Source organism: Taudactylus pleione, unplaced genomic scaffold (genome assembly GCF_031769625.1).
Source record: "Taudactylus pleione unplaced genomic scaffold, aTauple2 ptg000309l, whole genome shotgun sequence".
Lineage (NCBI taxonomy): Eukaryota > Metazoa > Chordata > Amphibia > Anura > Myobatrachidae > Taudactylus > Taudactylus pleione.
The window spans coordinates 10,434,552-10,459,006 of NW_028284710.1; the positions used below are offsets into that span (position 1 = coordinate 10,434,552).

Consider the following 24,455-nt stretch of genomic DNA (forward strand, 5'->3'; position numbering starts at 1 on the left):
ACAGGCCCCACCCCCTCAACAGACCCCACCCCCATTAGGGCTGTTTCCATAAATTTCCTGGGCTGGTTTTCCATCCCAAGCCGCCCCTGCCAGGGAGGAACAATTTTTTCAGAGGATCCATAGCAAAATCACATATACTGTAGGTAAGGCAGACTCTCAAGCGACTGGCTTGTACCTGCCAAAACTAAAACAGTGGGTGTACCCGGCCCCATGATTTCTGTTGCCGGCCCTGAAAATTAGAATGCAATAGAGACCATTACGCACGAGATGTCTTGTTACCTTACTTATTGAACCACTCTCATACTTAAAATAACAATTAAACTATGGCATTAAGAAAGGGGATAACAGAGTATTATGGGCGGGATTCACCAAAGACAAAAACGAAACCTCTGAAAATGCAATTTTCTGAGTTTTGGCCGCATTTTGCATATATGGGACGAAGCTTTTCGGAGCTTGGTCCCAGCAGGCAATGCCATCTTTTCTGAGTTTTCCCCAATAGGATTCCTCCCAAGGACCCCCGCATCTGGAGCTGGTTCCACGAATAAGACAATGTGCTCTGTTTAGTAAATTTAAAAGCAGCTTTTCTCCAGAGCAGCTAATTTCATATAAATATGGAGAATAACATCTGGCAATAAGTGCGGATTTTTAGGTAGATTAGGTCTCATTTAGAGATATACCAAACCCCATGGTATGCATACATCTCTGATGGTGGGCGCCTGTGTATCAAATAAAGTGGCACTAAGTATACATTTTAAATACATAAGACAGGATGAATACATAAATGATGTGCTATGCATAATAGCAGGTGTAAACTGAATGAGAATCCTGATATACTGTAGTAAGGATAAAGACCTGATTTTCTATATTCTTTTCATTTTTCTCTACATTAACACTTTTTTGTATTGTTTAAAAAGAACACTTAATATGACTACCCTACCATTTCTTATGGGTTAATTGAGCTCAATACAAATACTAAAAAAGATGATTGTTGTCAATGTGCAAGAGGAACGTAATAGATAAAACAGAATCCTGGAGAGGGAGTCAGTGAGACAGTCACAGAAGTATCAGCTGACTCCATGTACAGCAATGCTAATAACACTCCTCCTGCCGCTGTTCTGACCAACTTCAGAGTCAGACCAGGCAAGAGAAGAGCAGGCAGAACATCATGTAAGAGGGAGATCAGTTAGTTACACGCCTAGCATCTGGATTTATATGACTCTGCACACGCGGCCCTCGCTCTCTAATGTGGATTCAACTTTATCAAGATTTGTATTCTATTGCTTTGGCTTGACTGTATGCTGCTGTGACGCTATCTGCTGTGTTTGTGGACGTGTGCTGCTGATCTGGGGGACTAAACCTGGCCTCACAATTCAATTCCTGCCAGCTTGGAACAGCGTGATCGCTCCGACAGGGTGAGTTATGGGTGCAATTTGCTGCAGATTCTGTTGGCACTTGGAGTGCCTGCGAAATGAAACAATAGACCTCGCACATATTACAGTTTACATTATATTCCCAGGAAAAGTACAACTTTTAATTACGCTACTATATTCTATCTAAAGGATGTATGATTAATGTAGAGTTGTTACGCATAAGCTGCTGAGTTTCTCCACTGTATGTATAACTGTACTTTCCATCAGTACGATAGCCATAAGAAATAGGCATGACTGCATGTTTTTTAGTATTTGAATTGAGCTGAATTAACCCATAAGAAATGGTAGGGTAGTCATATTAAGTGTTCTTTTTATACAATACAAAAAAGTGTTAATGTAGAGAAAAATGAAAAGAATACAGAAAACCAGGTCTTTATCCTTACTACAGTATATCAGGATTCTCATTCAGTTTACACCTGCTATTATGCATAGCACATCATTTATGTATTCAACCTGTGTTATGTATTTTAAAATGTATACTTAGTGCCACTTTGGGATCTATTCAGCAATGATTTTTTTTACATAAAAAATACGGAAACTATGATTTCCATATTTTTTTATGTAAATCTACTATTCAGCAATGGGATAATGGAGAAGATAACACAATTATCTTCTCCATTAATTCCCTGCTCACTGTAGGGATTAACACTTTTTGCTATTCAGCAAAGCAAAAAGTGTTAAATCACTCGAAAAATATTTACTTTATATAACTCCATCTCAGAATGGCGTTATATGAAGAAAATACTTAAAAATGCCCAAAACTGCAGGGACAGAGGGAATACTCCCATAAGTCCCTGCAGCATTGTGTAACACTACCCAGTGACCGCAGACAGGTAAGTCCACCTCCTAGAGCAGGGACGGGGAACCTCAGGCCCGGGGGCCGTATAAGGCCCTCGGAATCATTTGGTCTGGCCCTCTGAGCTTTTTACTGCTAGCCTCATCTGGCTAGCAGGGTGTCTAGAATGGCACTCTGCAGCCAGAATCTATGCAGCAGTGCTGCCTGGAGCATCCTTAGGATGCTTCAGATGGTCACACCGCTGCCCTTACAGCTCCCCAGAGCATTTTCAGGATGCTCCGGGCATTGCTGTAATCACCGGCGGTTGTAGCCCTGTCCCCGTGTGATGTCACACGGAGGGGGAGTGGCCTGCACTGGCCCCACGATTAATGTTGTGTATATCAAATTGGCCCTCGCCAGAAAAAAGGTTCCCCACCCCTGTCCTAGAGCATGTTAAACCTGCCAAAAGTGATTGACGTGTATACAGGCTTTATACTAGCTTGTATACATATATATTTATGTGCAATTATACTTAACATTTATATATAAATGTTAAATATAAAAGCACATACATATACATGTATACAGGCTAGTATAAAGCCTGTATACACATGTCAATCAATTTGGACACGCTGAAGATGTACTTACCCCGTCAGCGGTCACCGCAAGCAGGGACGGAGACTATTCCGGAGCGCATGACTGAGCATGTGCAGAAGAACAAACAGAAGGTATTGTTTTCGGAATCCCGAAAACAATACCTACTGTGACATCGCAGGGACAGAGTGTTACCGCAACCGAAGTCCCTGCACAAAATATTGCTGAATAGCAGCAATAAATTATCATGATTGATAAAAACTCGTGACGATGTTGCCCGATAATATTCTGGGCAACATCGTCACTCTTCCTGAATAGAGCCCTTTATGTGATACACCCTTCTATTACTGTACTGATCCATGTTGACACGATAGCATCACACAGTTGTTGCAGATATGTCTGCTGTACATTTATGCTGTAACTCTCCTGTTCCACCATGTTCTAAATGTGCTTTATTGGAGTGAGGTCTGCTGTCTGTGGAGGCAATTGAAGCACACTGTTAAAGTATACTGAGGGCCTGATTAAGAGATTGAAGCAGTTCACATTGCTGCTGCATCTTTGCAGCAGCATGGGGGAAAGTATGCTAATGGTTCAGGAGGCGTCTGTGAAGAAAAGTCGCCTCCTGACATAATTGCAGTTCTGAGTGCAGCCTCATAAGATGCAGCATCGGATCATCCTTGTAGAATGTAAACTCTTACGAGCAGGGCCCTATAACCTCCTGTGCTTTTCCTTACTTTACTTTCATCTACTTCTTACTCCCCACTAGGGCACCTAACACTTGGTTGATTATGCTCTGTCGCTTATTTGGGTGTTATGGTCGCTAATGTAGCAATGTATATTATCCTCGGGTTGGGTATGAAATAAAGTCCCCCCCCGTGGTGCCTAACCCTAACCCCCTTCCCCGCACCCTAAACCTAACCCTCCCAGGGGGGTGCCAGCCCTAACCTCCCCCTAGTGATGCCTAACTCCCCTTCCCCTAGCCTAAACCTAACCCTCCCAGGGGGGGTGCCTAGCCCTAAGTCCTCTCGGGGGTGCCTAAACCTAACCCTCACCCACCTGCGGCTAACAGCTTGTGATGCCCGGATAACCTACATTCGGTATGCTGGGCGCCGGGATTTTTGCGCGGGGCTAATGATAGGCATCTGTATTTAGACGTCTATATTTACAGGGGTATTCAATATGGGTGCGATAACATCGTTTTTACGTTAATATCGGAGGTATGACGTCATTATCGCAGGTTTTACTTTTACACCATATTCAATTTCAAAGACTTATCGCAGTTTTGAAGTCTTTGATAAAAAACGTGGATAACTTTTCACCATTGAATAGGTGTCGAAAAAAAGTGCAGAAATGGGGTTTAGGGGTGCAGGCTTAAAAAAAATAGCCTGCACCCCTGGGAATGACATTTAAAAAAGAACTGTGTCAAAAAAAGTTTAAAAAAAAAATAGGGACACCCCAAAAAATTAATTTCCAAATTGGGGTGAAAAAAAAAAAAATGGGAAAAAATTGTTTAACAATAGGGAAATAAGTTCAGGGCTATTCTGCATGTATGCGGCAGATGTTTTCTAGAATAGAATTATAGCGGCAGGTGCACAAATGCAGAATTTTTAAAAAATTACTTTAGGGACTTAAAAATATGCTAGTACCCATTTTCATGTACCCCAAATTTGATGGGACCACTTAAAAAAATGAAAAAAATAACCTAAGTGCTCTTCTGCATCACTTATTCAATGTCGGGAAAAAAACACCTGCTGCGGCTATTTAAATCCCCGACTTTCAATTAAAGGCTAAAATGGGGGTACCCATAGTGTTCCCCCATATTTTTACAACTTTAGGGGGGTCTTACAATTATTTTAAGGAAAAATTCATAACTTTACGCAAATCCAACTTCGGAGTTTCCCGTTTTCGTTAATTTTATATTGAATACGGGGATAAGCGGGAGCGCGCACCATACCTTAACGCAGAAAAAAACTCCGATATGAAACATTAACTTCGACAGTGAAGTTAACGTTTCATATTGAATACCCCTCTTAGTTCCATGCCGGGCTTTCAGTGTCGAGATTCTGGCGGTCTGCATTTCGACCGCCTGCATCCTGACTACATCCCCTTGTCCTCATCCTATATTGTATTGTACTGTAAGTCACTGGTCACCTATTTGTTTATGTACAATGTAAGGTGCTGCGGAACACTTGTGTCGCCATATAAATTATAATAATAATAATCTGTGAAACCATCGCCCATTTGAGTAACCCTGAGGTTGCTCAGATTGGCCCTCAAAGCTCTGTAGCCGAGGCCAGGAAGTCTGCACCAGAAGATGCAGTCCCTGGCCTCAGCACTCCCGGAAAACAAGGGCAATGCGACAGAGGGCTATCCTGGCAAGGAGATTGTTTGCTTCCATTTTATTGCCACTGTGCTTGTGCCGGTTGCAGATCTCAGAATCAATGTCGTTAGATGCTAATGCAGATCTGGCCGGGGGAGCAGAGAGCCGGCCGGGAGACTGGAGAAAAGTGGGAAGAGAACACCTTTTCTTTTTTGTACTTCATCAGGTAAAAAATGACGAGAACAGCTCTCATTTGCCCCCCAATTAAATCCAGTAGGTGGTGCAGGATCGTAATAATAATTGTATTCTTATAAGTAAGTGTTTTACATGAATGGAGATTCTAAAAGGCACACACTTTTTAATTTTCTAAATATAAAGAAAAGTATAGCTTTCTCTAGCTAAAATGCTGGAGAAAAGCTATTTTTAAGTTTACCAAATAGAGCCCATTGTCTTATTCGTGGAATCGGCTTCAGATGACAGAACATTATCCTGCTGGAAGTAGTCGTTAGAAGATATGTAGACTAGGGTTATAAAGATGCACATGGTCAGCAACAATACCCAGGTAACATTTAAGCTGTGCTCATTTCATAATAAGGGACCTAAAGTGTGCCTAGAAAACCTTCACCACACCATTACATCACCACCATGAGCCTGAACTATTGGCAGTCAGGATAGATTCAATTCTGACCCTCTCATCCACATGTCACAGAAGAAATAAAGATTTCAATTTTCAACAGTGTTGGTGACTTTATGCGCCCAGTGCAGCCTCAGTTTCTTGTTCTTAGCTGGCAGATGTTGAAACCTGGTCTTCTGCTGCTGTAGCTCATCCACTTCAAGGTTTGATTTGCTGTGCATTCAGAGGTGCTCTTCTGCATACCAGTGTAGAACTGTGTGCTTATCTGCGTTAGGGTTTGGTACCTTATGTCAACAGTCATTATGTGCACAGTGGTTGTGTTGACATCAGAGTGCCGACGGTGTGATCCAACATGGGTGTAATGCTACTTAAAGCATTTTAATCATGCAGATCTTATAACTTTAACCATGACAGTAAGTGGTATGTTTAAAATTATAATACCTGCACTGTAAAAATGCTGTAAGTAGCAATACACCCGATGCCGGCATTGTCATGTCAACATAGTCACTGTGCACAATAGTGACTGTCATCATGCTGACTGCATCCCCTGAATTTATGTCACCTTCCTGTCAGTTTGAAACTGTGTTGGGCATTCTCTACTGACATCTCCAACAGAACTGCTACTCTCTGGATGTGTTGTCTTGCACAACATTCTCTGTAAACTGTAAAGTTTTTTGTGTTTGACATCAACAATCATTCCGCAGTCAAAGTCACTTAGATCACATTTGTTCCCTATTCTGTTATTTGGTCTGTACAACAACCGAGTTACTGTCTCATTTTATTTATTAATTTACTAGCTGATGTGCCCGGTTTCACCCAGGTAGACCTTAGATATTTACTTTTTCCATTTCCATCTCACCACTCCAGTAACACATTAACGGGTCTAGTTACTAAGCAGTGTTAGGAGACAGAGTGAAAAGTGATAAGGTGCCAGCCAATCAGCTCCCAACTGTCAATTTTCAAATACAGCCTGTGAGATGACAGTTAGGAGCTGATTGGCTGGCATCTTATCACTTTTCACTCTGTCTCCTAACACTGCATAGTAAATAGACCCTTAAGGGGTCTATTTACTAAGCTGTGTTAGGAGATAAAGTGAACGGTGATAAGGCACCAACCAATCAGCTCCTAACTGCCATTTTTCCAACACAGCCTGTGACATGGCAGTTAGGAGCTGATTGACTGGTAACTTAACACCGTTCACTTTATCTCCTAACACAGCTTAGTAAATAGACCACTAAGCCTTCACCTCTATAGTAATACATCCATTCCCTCACTGCTATAGTAAGTCATTACCCTCCATCACTTGTGTACGAATATATTTAACTCCTTCACCTATGTAGTAACATATTATCCTCGCTCACCTCTGTAGTAACACATTTCCCTCCCTTGCCCGTGTTGTAACACATTTGACATGCCCCTCCCTCACCTGTGTAGAAACAATCCCTCCCTCACCACTGTAGTAACTCATTACCCTCACTCACCCCTGTAGTAAAACATTACCCTCATTCTCCTCTGTAGTAACACATTCCCATCCCTCACCTCTGTAGTGACACATTCCCTCCCTAACCTGTGTAGAATCACAATCCCTCACACACTCATTACCCTCACTCACCCCTGTAGTAGCACGTGTGGTGAAATATGATGTGATTCTGCTTTTTAAAACTCAAAGATATGATTAATAAACTAAATTAAGGCTTGTCTCTTGCATTTTTGCTGGAAAAGGCTTTTAATTTAATTTCGCACAAAGAAATCACTGATTTCTCTGCTTTTTCTTTTTTTCTAATAACAGTGCTGCTGCCCCATGAGTTTCAGTAGGGTCTGCACCCTTTATTTAATAAAATGTGAGAAGCAAAACTTCTCTCTACAACATAACACCATCTCTGAATGGTGTTAAGTGCCTCCTCAGAGGAGAGAATGGTCTCTTCTTGATTTTTCCCATCCTGCATTGTGCCCCCCTGGCTCCTTTGGCTGGGAGGCACATGCCCGCAGGGCACCTTTATCACAAGGTCTGTCCCGGGAACCCAAAAATTAATACAGAGATAAAAAGAAAGCGCAAATCGATGATGTTTATATGCTGCTTTTGCTTTCCTTTTTAAAATGAGTCCTATGTCTAAGTAGCAGGATCAGTTCAATTGTAGCCAAATTAATAGTGCAAGTTATTTGATATATTTGCAAGAGGTTTTACTTCAAACTGTACATGCATGTGAATCTAGGTGGAAAAAAATGGCCAACCTGTGGCTCTCCAGCTGTTGTAAAACTACAAGTTCCAGCATGCACTGCTTCAGTTTTGCCATTAGGGAATGCTAAAACGGTGGCAGGGCATGCTGGGATGTGTAGTTTCACAACAGCTGGAGAGCCACAGGTTGGCCAGGCCTGCACTACAGCATGACAAGGTAACAGGGTCCAGAGCAAAAACTGTGGAAAAAAACATCACTATCACTACCTGGTTGAGATACATTTGAGATGTTTTTATCACTTACCTGGCACGGTCGCATGAAATGCATCTGCAGCCAACTGGGCTTTTCTGTGCCGTCCCGCTGCGACCCTTGTCTGTTGTGGGGGAAATCCTTTCTGCACATGTGCAGAATCGATTTCATTCTTCTTTTTTGGCCCCCCTGGCAGTGATGTCGCAGTCTGTGACTACCGGCATCACTCCAGAAATGCCATGTCAACAGCATTCTGGGGTGCATGACATATAGGTTGGAGTAATAAAAGAGTGGGGGTCTGTGGACAACTACAGTTGGGGGTGATGTTCTAATGGGGATCAATCACCACCAGAGGGGTGGGGGATATTACCACTAGGGATCTATTTCCACTGAGGGATCTATAGACACTGTGTTAAGTAATTTTACAATAGTGGGGGAGGGGGTTTGCGAGACACCCCCTAGGCATAGTTTGTTTTTATTTTTTCAGTTAAATATTTAAATATATTTTTAAAAATATTTTCTAAGCTGATTTAAATTAAAAATGACAGTTTCAGAGCATTTTTTCATTAGCTATTTAACCACTTAACTAACGTGGTCGCATGGGATGCGAATGCAGCCAACTGTGCCTCAGTTGACGAGGTGTGACCGCCCCACCCCGCTGTGTTTTTGAAGAAGAAATTTGATTACACATGTGCAGAATGAATCTCCTCTGACTCCCCGGACTCTCCTGCAGACTCAGCAAAAAAGCTTTGCCGGAAAAATCTTCAGTTAAATGGTTAAGGGGCTAATTGTACTGTTATATGTGCATCCATGGATGTCACAAGCCGCCGCACTGCGAACGCAGGACGAGGTGAATGCTCGGCGATCGTTCGCTGAACTCCTACCAGTTGTCCATCATCCCTGGCCGATCTGGATTGGCTCCTGTGGCTATTTCCTGCTGGTGCGAAGGCTGCTCTGGTGCCGGTGATAGCGTTTCATTTGTTTCCGGTTCTGGCTCAGTTTCCTATTTGTTCAGTTGAGTACCCAGTTCTCCTGTCAGTTTTGTTATTGTGCCATTTGTGTCATCCAGGCGGCACGGTCCACATACCACCTTCCTGCCGTTTGTATCATCCAGGCGGCATGGACCGCACTCCTGTGTCCAGAGTGCACAATCAAGCGTCCAGCTGCTTGTGTCAACCTGGTGGCACAGGATGCACTCCAGCATCCAGAATAAGCAATCCAGCATACCGCCACTTGTGTCAACCCAGCGGCACAGGCCACACATCAGCCACAACTAGCCTAGGCTTACCAGCCCTCAAGGTTGCTTCATGGCCCAAAGGCCGCATCTTGTTCTTCGGCCCACAGGTCACAACTAGCCCTCAAGGCTGCTTCACTGCCCAAAGGCCGCATCTTGTTCTGCGGCCCACAGGTCACAACTAGCCAAGGCATACCAGCCCTCAAGGCTGCTTCACAGCCCGAAGGCCGCATCTTGTTCTATGGCCCACAGGCCACAACTAGCCAAGGCTTACCAGCTCCCAAGGCTGCTTCATGGCCCAAAGGCCACAACTAGCCAAGGCTTACCAACCCTCAAGGCTGCTTCACGGCCCAAAGGCCGCATCTTGTTCTACGGCCCACTGGCCACAACTAGTCAAGATTCACCAGCCCTCAAGGCTGCTACACGGCCGCAGCTAGCCAAGTTATCCAGCCCTCAAGGCTGTTGCGGGACTAATATGTGGAGGTACCTCTATCCATAACATTGGATTTGTTATCCACCTGTTTCTGTCTTTTGAAAAACAAAATAACATTCAACGTGGAAGTGCTCAATCTTCCTTCTAAAAAGATAATAGCCTTTAGTAACTATTGCATTTGGCATGCCAGAATTATATGTGCACTTTAAGCAAGGTTTCCACCATGCTCATTTTAACAGCATAAATGATATCAGCTGGAAAAGAAACACCAGGCCTTTGCCGAAATGCCGAATACCAATTTGCAGCATGCAAGGAAAACTCTTTAATGAGTGCCTAGTAGGTAAAGGGCCTGATTCAGCAAGGATCGCAACTGCGATCACGCAATCGGGCGATTGTTGCATTCTGCGCATGAGTATGCACCGCAGTGTGCATGCGCGAACCCACCATTGAGATCGGGACTGCAATCGCAGTGACTGCGCAGACCCATCGCAGAGTGATTGACAGCAAGTACGATATGAGGGTGGTGACGGGGGGCGTGATTGGAGAAACGCAGGCATGACAGTGTGTTTGAACGCCATTGCAGGGGTGTGCATAAATTATCCACTGCGATGCCATATGCGGCTTGTGTACTCACTGCGTACCAGAAGATTAGCAATTTCTGAGTATGGCTGTTGGCTTTAAACAAAATCTTGCTTACTAACTGCAGAATCTTCAGGTGTTTATTGGGACACAGATTGTTCCTGGTTGCTGTTAATTAGGACCAAGGTCCTTATACATGTTTTATTGTTGGAATTAAGTATATTGATTTATTTACTGTGTATTATTGTTATTTTTTATGAGAAGATACATTTGTATCATATATTTATCTAATTATTTATTGTTGCTGGCATTTTTATATGTTGATGTATGAATTAGTATTTTTTATGGGAATAAATTTATTATATGAATTGCATCTCAATCAATTGAACAGTGCTCTCTGGTAAGGTTTTAGTCGTTATACATTTTTTTGCTCCACACTGTATAAGGACAACTATAAGGACAGTTGTCTTCCATGTTTTATATTTTTATTGTTTCCATTTATGGTTTTATGTATTGTTTAGGTATTAATCCTATGTATCAATAAAACATTTAATACCATTTCATTGCATCAATTAGTACCACCAGCGCACTATTTATTTTTGTAGTGTGTAGTGCATGTCGACATTCTTCATGTTGACACTGATGTCCGATGGGGACATTAAGATGACGTCCGGTGGATCCTGTACACCTTCCGGCAGTGAGTATTGCTAATCCTAACCCCAGAGCCTCACCCTAGTGCCTAACCCTAACCTCCCCTTCCACAGCCTAACCCTCCACTGTCGTCCAAGCAGAATATCGACATTTTCAATATCCACATTGTGAACACATTGACTTTATGCAGGTGTCGACATGTTTAATGTGAACATTTCGCAATGTCAACATCATAACTGTTGAAATTGTTGTGTCAACATTTTGATTGTTGGCATTGTAAATATTGACTTTATGACTACATCCCCTTAGGACATATTGTTTAGATTCTCTGCATTGTTTGCTATTGAGACAAACCCTGTCACTTTAACTAGTAGTCCTGTTGAAAAAATTCATTTTTACTCAGCTGCAGTACATATTGCTGATTTCTGTGTATGACAGTGTGATATTTGTTTCTCAATGTTCTTTACCATACGAAGAGTCTGAACGTTTAGCTGTAGCTATTAATACAGAGGTGGTACCTGTAGATAGGTAGATAGAAATAGCTGATAGTGAGAGAGAGAGAGTACTCACAGGTTGGTGCTTGTTACCAGGGTCGGACTGGCCCACAGGGGTACAGAGGAAACCCCCAGTGGGCCCCACTGCCTGAGGGCCCACCCCCTCCTCTAGGGATCAGGTTACAGACTGTGCACTTGAATTATGTATGTGTTACATTATACTGCTCAGGACTATGTTGTATTTTCTACAATGCATTGCTGTTATTAATCTGGTACATTATCATGCAGGAACTAGCAGTATTTACTATATACTTAAAGAGGCCCAGACCATGCCCTCTGTAATGGTCAACCAAGCCTCTGTGGAGGCTGGCTGCACACCTTCTGAAGGCTGGACACACCCCTCAGTTTGGGCCCCTATCACTGCATTCCACCGGTGGGCCCTTCATGTCCCAGTCCGACGCTGCTTGTTACGTAACACTTATGGATGGTTCTTCCTCTCAAGGATGCTTCTTTCCTTCCCTTCATGACAGAGAGGCAAAGACCCCCAAATCCATTTTCATATAGTAATGACACCAATTTTTGGAATATTTTGAGTTTTAATAAACTTTCAAATCTACTTTCAGAACTACATCAATATACTGTAACTTCATGAGAACAGCACTTGCATGCTGTAGTTTACAAACACTGTGGTTTAACCATACCATTGTTTTTCTATTTTCCACTATGCCAAAGTGAATTGCTTAGCGTTTATATCTACTTAATCAGCAACCTAGAACCTTGGAGCTCATTCAGACCCCCTCGCTAGATGCGTTCGCTCACACCCTGCGTATGTAAATCCAGCACACGCCCAGCAAGGCAGAAGATCACACGGCAAAGCACTAGCACGCCCACTATGTCTTGGTGTGCGATCACTTTGTGTATGCAGACGCCTACCAGCCATTTATAAGACACCCACTTGCGCACGTCATCTGGAAGTGCATGAAAACATTGGTACATCGAGCACCATCGGATGCGATCGCAGCTCTTGAGGTTGACTATACCCTACCGCAAGCACTGCGATCACTTCAGTGTGAAATACAACCAAGTGACGTGTACTATGACGCTGCCTTTTATTTATGAATGCCTCTGACACGGCGTTATAACACTCAGGCATGCCTGCGTTCGCACCTCCACTCCCCCGTTTCTAGAGGTCTGCCCCTGTCACCACACACAAACTGCTTCTCCTGTCACTCAATCTGCTGGGCTGTCTATGCGCAACGAGCGAACGCATTCTGATCTTTCGCAGTGGTTTGCCCATGTGCATTGCGATGCATACGCATGCGCAGATTGCAACTATCGGCCAGCTACGAGCGATCGCATCCTAGCGAGCGGGTCTGAATCAGTTTCCTAGTCCAAAGAGGACCCATTTACTTAATTTATTCTGGCTGCTATGCCTATATCTGCCCTTTTAAAGATAAACATCAACCTTTCACAAAGCAAATAATTCACCATTGATAACTCATACACAGTTGTCCTAACTGGATATATAGCCCATATATCTACTAAAATAGAAAGTTCTTTATTATTGACCCGGTGATAGACTAATGAATTCTTTTATGAACTGTGTTGAATCCTCAGATAGCTATGGCAATACAGTTCAACTCCTTAAACTAAGGTGCATACACACGTAACGATTTTGTTACCAACGATTTTCTGTCAGATTTTTTAAAGTGTACTGAACGATTTTTTGAACTACAAACGATTTTTGTAACTTCCTTTAATGAAAATCGTTCAGTTGGTCAGTCAGAATGAACTACAAACTACAAACGGGAATCCGCATGAACGATAATGGTTCATCGTTATAACTCAGAAACTGAACGTTTTTTCAATGATTGAACGATAACGACGTCGTTATAGTTAAATCGTTCAAAAAATTGTTATGTGTGTATGCACCTTAAGTATTAATGTGTTTATTTAGTGTATTTGTCTCCACTGTGTCAATAGTTTCCAAAATCTTTACTCTTTCTAGGACACGCTGCCTTGAAAAGAAATATGCACAGTCCCCTGCAGAGTAGTGACTGTTTGCTGCTCCCTCTCCTCCAAAGTCTGGGAGTAAACGTAAACAGGCCCACAGCATGTTCTGTCATTATGATTTAGGAAATATTCCTTAACAGTGCTTAAAATTCCTTAACAGGACCTTTGCAGTTCCACACTGAGATTGAGGCAGGGATGGCCATCAACCATCGATAGTTAAAAACCGTTGATGGTTTTGCCTTCTATGGCAGAGATCTAATGATTCTCTACCATTGATGTTACAGAGCTCCCCAATGTTTTTTTTTTATTTCAGCACTTGGCGCCAGGACACATAGTTTAGCCCTGACACCTCACCTTTGATTGGCCTGCTGCCCAGAGCTGGGATGACCTTTTGTGGGTGAACCCATTAATATTTCCCCTGTCAATGGTTTCATTCCAACAGCCTATACTTGTCTACTTTTGAAAAAGCATTTCAGGGAGACTGTGAAAGGTACACCTATGAGTGCGTGGTAAAGTGGATGTGTACTGCTATACCTGGGAGGCGTGCAATAAAATTGACTTACATCCAAATGTATATGAGCCCCAAAGCAGGTAGTAAGATCTACTTGTTGATGAAAACATACTGACTTTTCAGAAAATGCATGTAGCCATAGGGATCATTGTGCCTTATACCCAATGCAGGGAAATTATACTAATGATCCATTGGAAAGTATATATCTTTGTCTATATATATATATATATATATATTTGGCTAATCCGCACTCACTTATGAGAAATATAATCGCTGGGGTGCAACATAAACTGTGGTCTAGGTGAAGACACAAACCACCGGTATAGAAAGTATTTTATGGGTGCACTCACCAGAATTCAATCCAGGTTCAGTATAATAACTTTATTCCATAGAATAATAATCCGACGTTTCGGTCCTCTTGGGACCTTTGTCAAGGTACAATAATCAACTGCATATACTGTCATTAAATACCCATACCCCCTTTCCCTAAACAGCATAAAGAGATATACAAAACCAGACATAGAAACACTCAACATTAAACAAACAGATACATATATATAGGTTCATGACCTGCACATCCACGGAGTATATCTCCATATAATACATTTCTCTGAAATCAGCATAGTCACGTGCCTCTTAGTGAACAACCAGCTGCTGATCGCCGCGAGTGGCATCCCCCATAGACCACATGGCTTGGGCGCAGGACTTACGTCACAACCCGCGACCGGGAACACATGACACCCTGACCAAACCACAGATCACGCACAGCGCATCCCGTAACCTAGTAACCAATACACTCAAATAAACTAGCCCAACTCTCAGCCGGAAGTGAGCCATAATCAGGCATCTTGTAGCCTAGCAACATAGCATAACAATAGACATAATATAATCGAGTTATATCGCAATGTCGCTCTCAAAACCGGGAGATGCAGGTCATATACATATCAGTACAAAGTGCAGGGTGTATTTTAGCTGTCAATCACATATATTTCCTTATAAAAAATAATCATATGAAAACACCACGTTATAAGTGTAAATAGATGCCTGTGCATATATGCAAAAATATACATGCATGTATGCATCAGCATTACGCCATTGATATTACCTTTGGGCACCAACTATCCAGAGGCAACTGAAAAAATTTAAAAAATCAAAATAATAATAAAAAAACTCAAAAAAACAAAAAAAAACCTCCCCAAAAAACAAGAAAATTTTAAAAAATTAAATATGAAAAAATATCCAAAATGGTTCTAACGATTCCAAACATTTTATATAATGCCTCAAATTACAAAGATCGACTAATCCAACCCTCATATTGATGTCCAATATAGGTTACATCTAAAGTTTTATTAAGGCATACTGCATATAGTAAGATCATTTTCAGAGTGCACCCCTTATAAGAAGATATTATAATGGGTGGCTTCATTCAATCCTTTGGGCCAGATGGTATCGAGTTTGTGAATCCACACGGCCTCTTTATGTAGAAGTGCCATTGCTCTGTCACCTCCCCTATGTAACGGTGGTATTCTGTCTAACACCGTACATCGTAAGGAGGAAAGCTGATGTTTACACTGAGCAAAGTGCCGAGCAACTAGTTTGTCCGATTCCCCTGAATTCAATGCCAGCCTGATGGTGGAACGATGGTTGGCAAACTGCTCTCGGAATGGGCGATTAGTTTTGCCAACATAAACCCTACAGTAAAATTTAAGAATAAACTTGACTCTGTGCTGGATGGGGCATTGAAGCAGGGTTGGATTTCTGAAAGTACAAATGAATATTTACATTTATTTATTTTGACTTTCCAATATGTCCAATAATATATATGTTGCCAAAAGTACACAAGTGTTTACAGAAACCTCCTGGCCAACCTATCATTTTGGCTAGGGGGTCCCTGTTTCAACCGGTTGCACGATTTTTGGACACATTCTCACAACCATGTGCGAAACATATACAAAGTTATATCAGGGATACTGGGGATTTTGTTAAAGACCTTAGGCCCTCATTCAGAGCCGTACGCTCTGAGCAGAGCGCACGCTCTGCATGAGGGCCGGGCTCCTTTTTCATGGAGCGTCCTCCTGGACGCTCGTATAGCTGTGGGTCACCACCCACAGGCTATACGTGCGTGCATTTTGATGGCCGCGATGGTCGTGACCATCGCGACCATCGAAATTGCGAGCCGGAGCCTGCGGTTGAGGTTTTCAACCGCAAGCTCCGGAGTGATTTTGGCTCTATCAGAGCCAAAATCACTCCCACTGACATCACTAGTGATGTCAGTGGGCCGGCTTCTGACGGGAGGCGTTCCCGTGGGAACGCCCCCGTCAGGGAGGCACGCCCCCGGCACGCCCACCAAAGGGGGCGTGCTGTCAATCAACATTGACAGCACGCCCCCTTTGATCGGACACAACGAGCGAAGGAAAGTCCTTCGCTCGTCGTGTCTGGCGCATGCGCACGACGGAGCTCCCTCCGTCGTGCGCATGCTCAGTGCAGACCATCGACCCACTTGCGAGCGTACAGCCGCTCGCGAGTGGGTCTGAATCAGGCCCTTAGTTCCCTGGTGATAGATACTGATGCTCATTTACATGGATGTGTCTTCACTGTACACGGTGATACCCCATCTTAAAGGTCTACAGTCGGTTAGGGGGTGCACTCTGAAAATGATCTTACTATATGCAGTATGCCTTAATAAACCTCTAGATGTAACCTATATTGAACATCAATATGAGGGTTGGATTAGTCAATCTTTGTAATTTGAGGCATTATATATAATGTTTGGAATCGTTAGAACCATTTTGGATATCTTTTCATATTTAAATTTTTTTTATATTTTCTTGTTTCTTTGGTTTTTGATTTTTCTTTTTTTGGAATTTTTTTATTTTTTTATTTTTTTCAGTGGCTCTGGATAGTCGGTGCCCAAAGGTAATATCAATGGAGTGATGCTGATGCATACATGCATTTATATTTTTGCATATATGCACAGGCATCTATTTACACTTATAACGTGGTGTTTTCATATGATTATTTTTTATAAGGAAATATATGTGATTGACAGCTAAAATACACCCTGCACTTTGTACTGATATGTATATGACCTGCATCTCCCGGGTTTTGAGAGCGACATTGCGATATAACTCGATTATATTATGTCTATTGTTATGCTATGTTGCTAGGCTACAAGATGCCTGATTATGGCTCAATTCTGGCTGAGAGTTGGGCTAGTTTATTTGAGTGTATTGGTTACTAGGTTACGGGATGCGCTGTGCGTGATCTGTGGTTTGGTCAGGGTGTCACGTGTTCCCGGTCGCGGGTTGTGACGTAAGTCCTGCGCCCAAGCCATGTGATCTATGGGGGATACCACCCACGGCGATCAGAAGCTGGTTGTTCACTAAGAGGCACGTGACTATGCTGATTTCGGAGAAATGTATTATATGGAGATATACTCCGTGGATGTGCAGGTCATGAACCTATATACTGTATGTATCTGTTTGTTTAATATTAAGTGTTTCTATGTCTGGTTTTGTATATCTCTTTATGCTGTTTAGGGGGAGGGGGTATGGGTATTTAATGACAGTATATGCAGTTGATTATTGTACCTTGACAAAGGTCCCAAGAGGACCGAAACGTCGGATTATTTTTCTATGGAATAAAGTTATTATATTATTATACTGAACCTGGATTGAATTCTGGTGAGTGCACCCCTAAAATACTTTCTTTATATATATATATATATATATATATATATATATAAATATATATATATATATATAAACAAACAATGTATGGTCCGACACTCCCTATATTCCTCATGCTTTGCCCTCTTGATATCATGGTAGCCATGAAGTATTAAAGATGTGGATAAACCTCCTCCACGCCCCCCCACCCGCTTTTTTGTTTTCCCTTTTTGTTTCCGTCCCCTTCCCTCATAACTATAATTCTAAAAAATTAAGTTTCATTGTTTATTCAATTGTTGTTGTTTATTGTATTGTTACATCGCTCTTATCCTGTTATGATGTAATTGGAATAATCTTGTACCTGTGATGATCTTGTATGGTTTTGAAACGTCTTAATAAAGTGTTTAAAAAAAAAAGATGTGGATAGAAGCTGCACTCAGGGATTAACAGCATAAACCAGACAACAGCCTTTGATGTGTCACATATATATGTACAGTATATATATATATATATATATATATATATATATATATCTTCATAATGAATGTAAGGTGCAATCAGGAGACTGCTAGAATCTTCTGGGAGTGAGGAGACTGCTAGTATTTCAGAGAGTCTCCCTGACAATCAGGGAGAGTTGGCAAGTATGCAATTGGCATATTTAGGCAAGTTACTGGCCAATAGCAGGATTGGTTGGCCTTAAGTTTCTACAGGGACCTGCTGAGCACTTTCCTTCTCAATGAGAATTTGTAACTGACGAGCCATTTTTATGCACACTGATGGATTATGGGTACAGTATATGCAGTTTAGGAACACACGTCAATTCTATGCACAGTATAGGCAGATTAAGAACACTGAGGGCTCAGGGCCGGATTATAGGCGGGGCGTTAGGGGGGTCGTCCCGGGGCCCCCACACATAGGGGGCACCCGCACAGTGGCCCTCATTCAGAGGTGCTCGCAAGAAGCGAGCGCTCGTTCTGAATGAGGGCGGCCGCTTCATTTTTGAAGTGCCGCCTCCTGGTCGTTAGGTTAAACTGTGGGTTACCACCCACAGTTTAAGGACCGACCAGGTTGATGGTCGCGATGGTGAACACCATCGCAACCATCGGTGGCTTGCGAGGAGAACCTAAGGTTGGGTCTCGGCAGCCGCAAGCCTCAGGGAGCTTCCTGCTCTGAAAGAGCAGGAAACTCCCCACTGACATCACTGATGATGTCAGTGCGGCCGCCCACAAAACGGTAGGCGTTCCTTAAGGAACGCCTCCATTTTGGAAACCACCACCCCCGGCCCGCCTACAAAACGGGGCGAGCTGTCGATCAACATCGATAGCCGTCCCTTTTGTAGAGAGCTCCGGAGCGAGAGAGTTTCTCTCTCGCTCCGGGGCTTGCGCACGCGCAGTGCGGCCGCTACACGTCCGCAGGGCTAACTATCGACCCAGTTGCGAGCACATCGGTGTTTGTGACCGGGTCTGAATGAGGCCCACTGTCCCCAGACAAACATTAAACAGACATACCAGACACTGCTACAAATATTAAATCGGAGAACAGCATTTAGCTGTTCGGCTTTGGTCCTCTTTGGCGGCTCAGCTGTTCCCTAAACAGCGGCCTCCGAGGAGCTTCACTAGTCAGAGCCACTGAGAATCTTCTCTATTCTTCAGAAGCCTCGGCAGCCTCTGACAGTCAAAGTCTCACGAGATGATGACGTCAAGTCTCGCGAGAGTTTGACTGTCAGAAGCCGAGGCTGCAGCATACAGAAGATTCTCAATGGCTCTTTCGTCCTCAGCCTTCCCAACCACGATGCAGCTGACAGGCAGGTAGCCCACATATGTACACACCATTTGTACATTATATCACCAAGGGTACCCAGGCACTTACCTGTATGGTTGAGGAGTGCCAGCCAATCTGTTGTATTACATATATACAGTATATATATATATATATATATACATATACACACACAGTATATATAGCTATATATACATTTATAATGTGTGTATATATATATATATGTTTATTAATAGAATGTCAAATTGCTGGAATATCAAGTTCATATATATATATATATATATGTATATATATACATATATATATATATATATATATATACACACCTATATATACATATATACTGAATGTATATATATAGTATGTATATATAGCCTATATACTGTATGTGTGTGTATGTATATATATATATATATATACAAACATGTAGAGGGGCACTCAAGGATCAAATAAGTGCAACTGCCATGGTGCCTTCCTAAGGTAAGTATATCCGACGTACGTCCATAACCAATGGACCAGGCGGCACTCCAACGGACTTATCAAACGTGCAAAAATGGTTTTATTGTACCAACGTTTCAAAGCCTCAACGGCGTTTTCCTCAGGGTGTATTTTTGTTCTTGTTACACTCTGAGGAAAAAGCCGTTGAGGCTTTGAAACGTTGGTACAATAAAACCATTTTTGCACGTTTGATAAGTCCGTTGGAGTGCCGCCTGGTCCATTGGTTATGGACGTACGTCGGATATATATATATATATCACATATACAGTATATATATATAAAATCAGTTTTATTGGGGCCCCCACAAGCTTGTTGCCCAGGGGCCCCCACGGACCTTAATCCGGCCCCGTGAGGGCTACATGGTGCAGTATATGCTGATTAGGAATACTTGTTTAAGGCCCCAACACACGCAGCGATATATCGGCCTCTCCTACGGTTTTGAACGATCTCGCCGCTATATCGTTCCGTGTGTGGGCATGATATCGTCCGCTGCGCACTCCAGTGGGGTCGTCCGTCGCTACTCCAGATCTTTCTGCATGTTCAATTGATCTAGGGGACGAAGAATGATCCCATGCAGCGCTACGCGGGTGGGGGAGGGGGGTGCAGGCATATCGGGCGGTCAGCCACCACATCACTCCGTGTGTGGGGACCGCCCGATATGTCGGCTGTCGAATAGGCTGTCGCATCGAAAGGCGCATATCGCACCATGTATGGGGCCCTTTAGTCTGCAGTAGGGCAGTCTCAGGAATTGTATTCTCTTTATCCCTGTCTATCTAGTCAGCAGAGTGTAACCCTTAAAATCTCTAGCCAGTAATTAATAAAGCACATGGGCCATTAAGCTGGCGTTTAGGCAACATACCAATTTCTACAGCTGAAGGCTGAGCTGCATATATTTATTAGTAACTGTCAGTTAATTGTCAGGGGGCAGAGCTGAGTGCTGTGTGGCTGCTTAAATTAGTAATTGTATATAATATGCCTCTGGGCTACTCTTACCCGATCCACCACCGTAGCTAAGCCAAGGGTTGGACCTCAGTTATAGGAAATATGGTTTGGTGCTGAAACGGGCACTGGCTCTACCTGCCTCTCTTCACTTACAGCACCAGGGTGATCCTCTCTCTACCTCAGGCAACCAAAACCCACTCTCAATTCCTGAGGTGAGGTCCTTTGGACGTGACCTGTCCTTCTCAGTTTCTCCGTCCCACTCTCCTACACAGCGGCTGTCTGGGTTTTTTATAGACATTGACTACCTCATGTGTCACAGATACTCTTGCCTGTGCCCCGAGTGAGCCCAAATGGCTCTTCCACTTTTCATTTTGCCCAATCATTACACTCCACCAAAATCTCTGCCCAGTAGCATCAACTCCCATCATAACCTGCACAGCAGCCATGGTTCTACCCATATTTTTTCTGTTAAAACATTAGTGTCCTCATACACTATTGCCGCAGTCACGCCAAACAGAGCTTCTCGGTGTGCTAGGTATTGTACGACTCGGGTTGCGCTGAGCGTATTTTTTGCTACAATGTGTGTCTTAGTCGCACAAATGAAACAATCGGATTAGACAAAACCGCTTAACAAGTCTGCACAGATTAATTTAATATGTGTGTAACCCCCCCATTGCTCTCTAACAGGGACACCAGGTTACTAACTTCCTTGTGGTTTAGTGTACCCACTTATTTCCCCCGCTAAATATTGAAAATCCTTTAGTTATACCAGTGCCTCCACCCAAGTATTAGTTGTATGAATGGGCCTACTTGGGAAAACCCTTAGCTATGTTATTCAGGCTTGCTTGGGTAAGCCAATCAATGTAATTATGTAACCTGATGGTATTATATATGCAGTATAATAATTACACTTTTTAAAAATAAAATACCTTTCTTCTCGGGGGAACCGGTGGAACATACACAAGTAATTGTTCATTTATTCCAATTAAAAAACATAACAATTATGTGGACAATACAATATGCCCCACAACCTAGAATATATCAATATACCTTCTATACATATACTGTACTTCTGCATGCGATACAACAAAATAAGTATAATATGGAGAAAAAACTAACCCTGTAATACTTAGGTATTATTGGTCCCTTATAAACACTGCAGTATGTTGGTGCATGCTGGCACCCTTATAGCTGATCAATTGTAAAAGTCTTTGAATTGGCTTAGGTGACTATGGCTCCTATATCCTTTATTAAAAAGGTGGTTATCAGTACTTCTATAGTGCCATCTGTAGAGTCTATTGCTGATAGATTACAACACAACTCCTTAGTTTCGTTTTCTTAATCCTGCTCAACTGGAGAGATGATTTGTATCCATTCGATATATTTCTTTTCTCCTGTCCGCTACAAATATTGGATAAGCTGCAATATGTAGCATTCCCGCTAGGCTGTTTTAGCGGGGCGCGGCGCCCTGCCCTCCTTCTGCAGGGCAAAAAGCACCCTGCCCTCCAGGAGGAGGGTAAAAAGCGCCCTGCCCTCACAGCCTGCGAGTGCCGTTCTCACCCGCGGGACGCAGTATCCCGCGGGTGGAGAAACATGCGGTGTACCGGTCACCGCCGGAGAATAGACGCCGGGCGCATGCGCCCGGTATCTATTCTCCCTTTCTGCAGCGCTTGGGGGCTGCCTGGCGTGTCTGTAAGCGCTTGGGGGCTGCCTGGCGTGTCTGACACACCCCCTTTTCATGACCACGCCCCCTTTTTGGGCGCGCGTGACTTCGGCACGCGCATAAGGTTGCCCTCTCTAGCTCCGGCGCCCTGCCTGCCGCCGGAGCTAGAGTGAACACTAAATATGCACAGATACTGTCCTTTCTTAAGTGATATTGTATCCACTAGAGCTCAGACATTACCAATATCTCTCTCATCAGCAGTAGTGCAGTACTTTGTAGGACTGACATATAGTTAGAGGGTTTCAATGGTAGCATTATAGTCTCTGGGCACCTACTACGAAGGCTTAAATAATTACTTCTACACCAATCTTAATAAAATCCCTTGATGACTTTGCTTTCAGGCATAAAAATCAATTTGTCTAAAATGGATTCCATGGGAATACAATGAATACACTTTTGAAAAATCAATTGAGAAAAAAAATGTAGTTTACAAGGAAACAAGCCATTATCTTTATACAATACTCTCATCACATGAAATCAGAATATATTTGTGTACTGTTTGTCTACCTCTAGTCAGGCATAGGGGGGAATTCAGTTAACCGCGGGTAATAACGGGAGGTAGTCTCTGGCTTTGACGCCCGGGGCTATTCAATTAGCCTCCCGCATTGCACGATGCACATTAAACACGTGTGTTAACATGGGTTATCGGGCATTAACGCATAAGATCCGTGATAAGTTCACTGACATGTGCGTTAACTGTCAGTTATCACCCGATAACTGCACAGTTAAAGGGGATCTATTTTCTGGTCTCAGGAGGATAACTGAATACGGGCCTGCGATCAACTAGTACCTGTTCCGTTAAAGGAGCTAATTGAATCCTGGGATCTGGGATGTTAAAATAAAGCTTCAATTCCTTTGGTTGGGAATACTTGTGATAAAATGATAATATATCCACTAACCATTTTTTTTTAATCTCATTTATTTATTTATTATAAATCGCCGTCTGCCTCTGAATATCACCTACGGACTACCTTGCACCAAATTTGCATGTGTAGTTTTCCATCTGCGTATGCGCAATGTGGAAAATCCAGCATTGTTCATCAGAATATCCTGCATTCCATCCGAGAGGGATCACAAGATCCCTCTCCGGAAGGGCTGCCCCATTGCATTGCAAAACATTTGATACACACTGTGCACTTTGCCTTACTTCCCTAATCATTTCGGGATAGTCTACAACTGGGCTTCATCACTATTTAAAGTTACTTTGACACAGCTCTTGGGAAGCTCTATTATGTGGTTTAGTTACATTGTGCTTTGAGTTGACGCTGCGTTAGACTCATACAATTCGTAAACATAAATGGGGTAAAAAGCCACATATAAATCATAATTTACAGCCATGTGGGAGGTTTCTGCCTCTGCACATATAGAATATGTGCCAGCTTTGTCAGGCTTACCTACTGTACACCCAGATATCAGGTCAGCATAAGATGTTTACATTGGTTTGATAGCGAAAAATGTATTTGCTATTAGGTTTGATTTCAATTATATATTTTGGGACAAGAATCACGTAGCCCGGAATCAAATCCAACAGAAGTTTATTTTCTCACCTCAGGCAGATATACAGGTCAGTGCAGTGTTCAGAGGCAAAATGTTACAGCAGGTACAGATAATCTTCCATACAGCAACACAGTTCTTTTAGTGGACCCTCAGGTCCAGGATCCCTAACACTAGTCACCTCCGGGCCTATAACCTGGGAGACTAATTCACCATCAGGATCATTGTGGATTTGCACTGAAACAACTTTAAAGACA

The 24,455-nt window shown here is 42.8% G+C and overlaps 1 protein-coding gene across 1 annotated transcript in view; it reads left to right on the plus strand.

The window, feature by feature from the left end:
- The first annotated feature begins 1,236 nt into the window (after positions 1-1,236).
- SEMA5A (semaphorin 5A) overlaps positions 1,237-24,455 on the plus strand; it is a 503,265-nt gene continuing 480,046 nt past the window's right edge. Inside the window, exon 1 of the mRNA XM_088442351.1 lies at positions 1,237-1,412. The gene's annotated coding sequence lies outside the window, so the exon portion shown is untranslated. The remainder of the gene's footprint in view (positions 1,413-24,455) is intronic.